This window comes from Octopus bimaculoides, chromosome 6 (assembly GCF_001194135.2).
Source record: "Octopus bimaculoides isolate UCB-OBI-ISO-001 chromosome 6, ASM119413v2, whole genome shotgun sequence".
Lineage (NCBI taxonomy): Eukaryota > Metazoa > Mollusca > Cephalopoda > Octopoda > Octopodidae > Octopus > Octopus bimaculoides.
In genome coordinates, this window is record NC_068986.1 from 11680546 (window position 1) to 11686527 (window position 5982).

Genomic DNA, 5982 nt, shown 5'->3' on the forward strand with positions numbered 1-5982 from the left:
CATTCAACTTCAAATTACAATTGTTAATTGTCGGAAGTCAAGTAGACAGATGTACATATAATGTTATCGTATAGGGTGGGAATTCAATACGAAGTTTTGAACTCATTATCTTACGGTTAGTAATCCATTACCTTAAATTTGAAGCCATTAAGTCTTTAAACATTATTTTACTAGGTTTAGTCTTTCGACTGTCGCCATGATGGGGTGTTACTTTCAAAAATTTAATTGATCATACTGACCTCGGTACGTATTTCAATCTGGCATATATTTTATAGATCTCTGCTTGATGAACTGCTAACTTTGAGACATAGTGGGACACAATACTCGATTTAACAACAAATGCAGTCACATTGCTGAAATCTCAAAATTATGAAAGAATGGATGACTAATTCAAAATAATGTGAATAAATATTACATTTGAAAAGAGAGTAATCTGAATGCTAAAGGGTTAAACATAAATGTTTTATGAAAGTTTTTAATTTAGATCACTTTAAAACAGAGAATTTATATTATAGAACTAGGAGCAGTCTCAGACAGGTTGCTATGAAAGAGGGTTAACCCTTTAGTTCTCACATTTCTATTGAAACTCACTGCTTTTGGTTCAATTCGTCATTGTTTAACATCCATTTTCCATGGGTTGGATGGTTTGACAGGAGCTGGTAAGGTTGGGATATGTTCCAGGCTCTGTTGTCTGTTTTAGCAAAGTTTCTACAACTGGATGCCCTTCCTAATGCCAACCACTTTACAGAGTGTACTGGGTGCTTTTAATGTGACACCAGTATGAGTACCTATTATGTGGTACCATCCCTAGTGCTTTTTTTATGTGGTACCATCACCAGTACTCTTGATGTGGCACCAGCACTGTCAGGGTTTGCAAAACAAAAACCTCTCAATTTTGAAAATAAAGAAGAATCTAATAAAACTATCATTAAGCTGATGTTTGGGAAATAAATTAGCATAAAATTTTGATGGAAAGTTTTAATTTAAATAAAATGAGAAGTTTGTATCATAGAACCAAAGACAGACTTTGGTGGTTTGGCGATCAAAAAGGTGAAGCAGTCCACCACCAAAGGAACATTTTGAAAACAGTTGACAAGTAAATATTTGATTGACAGTGTCATGAGAAATTAGAGCATTTATAATTACACAAACTATATGATTAAATGATGAGGAATTTGGCTTGATTGTTGTAGCTTAAGGAGAAATTGGGGCAGGAATAACAAAGTAATGATTGTGAAAAATATTGTTATTGTTGGGTAAATAAATATTGTGATTGGCCATTAAATTGATTGTGAAATGGTAGCATCATTGTATTGTTGCTGGTTATCACAGCAAGCATCGTGAACTAGTCATTGTTCAGCTTCTTTAACCCTTTCTTTACCAACCTGGCTGAAACTGGTTCTGGCTCTGAGTACAAATGTCTTGTTTTCATAAGTTTTGAATTAAAATCTTCCACCAAACTTTAGTCACAATTTATGTTCCTAACACTAGCTTCATGATAACAGAGTTATTTTACTAAATTCTTTGTTATATTTAAAATTAATGGAAAGAAACACAGAACATCTCAATAGAAATATGGTAAGAAAAGGGTTAAAATATATAATAGAGAAACGATTCTTAACCCTTTTGATACCAACCCAGCTGAAACTGGCTCTGGCTCTGAATACAAATGTCTTGTTTTCATAAGTTTTGAATTAAAATCTTCCACCAAACTTCAGTCACAATTTATGTTCCTAACACTAGCTGGATGATAACTAAGTTATTTTACTAAATTCTTTGTTATATTTAAAGTAATTGAAAGAAATACAGAGTATCTCAACAGAAATACATTAAGGAAAGGGTTAAACCCTTTTTGTTACCATACTCTGAAATACTCTGCCTTGTTTCAATTAATTTTTAAAATAACTTTTTGAGGTGGTGAGTTGGCAGAATTGTTACGGCACTGGACAAAATGTCACTAGACATTTCATCTGACCTTACGTTCTGAGTTCAACTTTGCCTTTCATTCTTTTGGAGTCAATAAAATAAGTACCAGTCAAGCACTGGGGGTTGATGTAATCGACTTACAGTCTTTTCTGAAATTGGCTTTTAGGGTCCACCCCGAGTAAAATAGGAACCAAAAGGGTTCCATAGGTAAAAATAGATGAAAACCACTGCTCTGGTACCTCTGCTAGCTGTTGCCCTCTCCCATCCCCCCCCCACCTTCAGTTTCACATCTGCTTGGTTGGATGGAATTTGTTGAGGCAGATTTTCTACAGCCAGATGCCCTTCCTATCACCAAACCTCACCTGTTTCTACCCTTATCTGGTGGGCGATGCGGAAACTAGGGATTGACGAATGGTTAATAAGGGCTGTACAGGCAATGAGTATAGTGAAAAATTCCAGGTAGAAGTAGGGGTCCACCAAGGGTCAACCCTCAGCCCTCTCTTATTCATCATAGTCCTCCAGGCAATAACAGATGAATTCAAGACAGGTTGCCCCTGGGAGCTCCTCTATGCTGATGACCTGGCTCTCATAGCAGAATCACTACCAGATGGCCTGATATATATTAATGGAAGATTAGGGACCAAGGGCATTGATTGTAGGACACTTGTTAATAGGTATCACCTAATTACAAGACAAGGGAACACTAATGCACACACACACACACACACACATAAAATATAATTAAGATTCAGTTGAATTGGGTACTTAAATTGAGGCATTTTGCTATTCGGTATAATTTGCACAACTTGACAATATTATTTGAATATTGAATATCAAGACTCCGTGCAAGAGTGTTAACACCTGATATTCCTGTTGTGTGTGTCTAGGCAATGTAACCCAGCTAAGTGAAGATATCCACTCTTGGTAATTCTGACATGTACTTTTTATAAAGGTACTTTCTATAGTATTTCCAAAGTGCAGATTCCATGTTAGGTAAACAGAATATGAACAAATAACAAAGATGTACAGGTGTCAATTCATTACAGCTCCATCTAATTGATTAATGAAAGCTTTACATCAATTTGAAAGAAACCGTTTTTGTCAGATGAATGCAGTTATCTGACAAGAACGGTTTCTTTCAAATTTTAATTAATCAATTAAACGGAGCCGCTTGAAAGGGACGTAATGAATTGACACCTGTACATCTTTTGTTAATTATTTACATATTCTATTGGCACTGTAGACAAAGCCATTGGAGCAAAGAAACAGGCCTGGAAAGCCTGGAAGAGTGGAGGTAGCAGGGAACTGTACCAGATATCCAGGAGGGAGGCTGGGCGACAGGTATGCATAGCCAAGGGAGAAGCAGAAAAGCAGTTTGCCAATGTTCAGCAACGTGAGGACCAAAAAACTGAAGTATTTCAGATTGCAAGCCAATGTGTGAGAGAAAATTGAGATGACACAGGAGAGAGATGTCTCCGCATGGATGATGGTGCACTTGCTTTTAATGATTCTGAAAAGAAAGACTCTTGGAGAAGCCATTATGAAAAGCTGCTGAATGTGGAGATTGAATGGGAGGAGGGCAGCCTGCCAAATGTTGACCCAGTAGAGGGATCAGCTATCTGAATAGACAGCACCCTGATAGATAAAGCAATTAAGTCAGGAAAAGCCCTGGGCCCATCAGGAATCACCGCTGAGATGCTTAAAACATCTGGTGGTGTGTGCTATGGCCTAGTCACCCGTATTGTAAACCAGGTAGTTCATGATGGAGTCATACGCAATGACTGGCGTAGCAGCACCATAGTTAACTGCTACAAAGGTAAAGGTGATGCGTTAGATACAAATAACTACAGGGGTATCAAACTGCTGGATCAGGTGATGAAGGTCACAGAAAGGGTCATAGCCCACCTAATTAGGGAGAGATTCTGTTTAGATGAGATGCAGTTTGGCTTTAAGCCAAGTAGAAGCACCACTGATGCTATATTCCTGGTATGGCAACTGCAGGAGAAATACCTAGCCAAAGATAAACCCCTATACTTAGCATTTGTGGACTAGGAGAAAGCCTTTGACAAGGTCCCCTGATCCCTTATCTGGTGGGTGATGTGGAAACTAGGGATTGATGAATGTTTAATAAGGGCTGTACAGAGATGCCATTAGTAAGGTTAGGATTGGCAATGAGTATAGTGAAAAATTCTGGGTAGAAGTAGGGGTCCACCCTCAGCCACCTCTTATTCATCATAGTCCTCCAGGCAATAACAGAGGAATTCAAGACAGGTTGCCCCTGGGAGCGCCTCTATGCTGATGATTTGGCTCCCATAGCAGAATCACTACTAGAATTAGACAAGAAATTTCAAGTGTGTAAGCAAGGTTTAGAATCGAAAGGCCTTAGAGTCAATGTTGCAAAAACCCCTTCAGGTAGATGGCTCTTCTCAATCTGTAGAAAAGGTGTAGGTAGAAACTTCATAAGATGCACCCAGTGCAAGCTATGGACACATAAGAGGTGCAGCAACATCAAAGGAAGATTAACTGGGAAGATAGCTTTTGTGTGCAGAAGATGCACAGGGGCAATAAACACCACAGATGCTCAGAAAACAGATTCCATCACATGCCAGGGGAAGAAACTAGAGGTAGTTGATAGCTTCCATTACCTAAATGACTAAGTCTGTAGTGTGGGTGGAAGCTCAGAGAGTGTTACCACTAGAATAAGAATAGCCTGGGCAAAGTTCAGAAAGCTCCTACCTCTACTGGTGACAAAGGGCCTCTCACTCACAGTGAAAGGTAGATTGTATGATGCATATGTGCGAACCGTCATGCTTCATGGCAGTGAAACATGGGCCGTGACCACTGAAGACATGCATAGGCTCGAAAGAAATGAAGCTAGCATGATTCGCTGGATGTGTAATGTCAGTGTGCACACACGACAGTGTGTAAGCGCCCTGAGAGAAATGTTGGACATAAGAAGTATCAGATGTGGTGTGCAAGAGAGAGGACTGCGCTAGTATGGTCATGTACTATGGATGGATGAGGAGAGCTGTGTGAAGAAGTACCACTCCCAAACAATGGAAGGAACCTGTGGTAGAGGGAGACCCAGGAAGACATGGGATGAGGTGGTGAAGCATGATCTTTGAACGTTGGGCCTCACAGAGGCAATGATGAAAGACTGAGACCTCTGGATATGTTGCTGTGACTGAGAAGACCCGGCAAATAAAGCGAGATCACAGCCGTAGCTTACACTAGTGTTACATACCGATCCACTTAAAAAAGTACCTTTGGATCGTCGGGCGACATGTCGTGCCTGAGGAGACCTATTGAGTCAAGTACATCAAAATCAAATCAAACCACAATCAAATGGAAATTGTAGTTGTGGCTGATGTCAGTTCCGCTTGACTGACATGTAAAAAGCACCATCCGAACGTGGTCGATGCCAGCCCTCTAGGCCTGACTGGCTCCCGTGCCGGTGGCATGTAAAGAGCACCATCTGAACGTAGACGATGCCAGTGCCGCCTGACTGGCTCCCATGCTAGTGGTATGCAATAAGCACCATTCATGCTTGGGTCGTTGCCAGAGCCACCTGACTGGCTCCCCATGTCAGTGGCATGTGAAAAGCACCATCTGAACGAGGTTGATGGCAGCCCCCATCTGGCTCCTGGGCTGGTGGCACGTAAAACGCACCCACTACACTCTTAGACTGGTTAGTGTTAGGAAGGACATCCAGCTCTAGAAACATTGCCAGATCAGATTGGTGTCTGGTGCAGCGTCCTGGCTTGCCCCCAGTCAAACCGTCCAACCCATGCCAGCATGGAAAATGGACATTAAATGATGATGATGATGAGGAGTGGCTGTGTGGTAAGTAGCTTGCTTACCAACCACATGGTTCTGGGTTCAGTCCCACTGTGTGGCACCTTGGGCAAGTGTCTTCTACTATAGCCACAGGCCGACCAAAGCCTTGTGAGTGGATTTGGTAGATGGAAACTGAAAGAAGCCTGTTGTGTGTATATATATATATATATATACATATATATATATATACATATACATATATATACATATACATATATA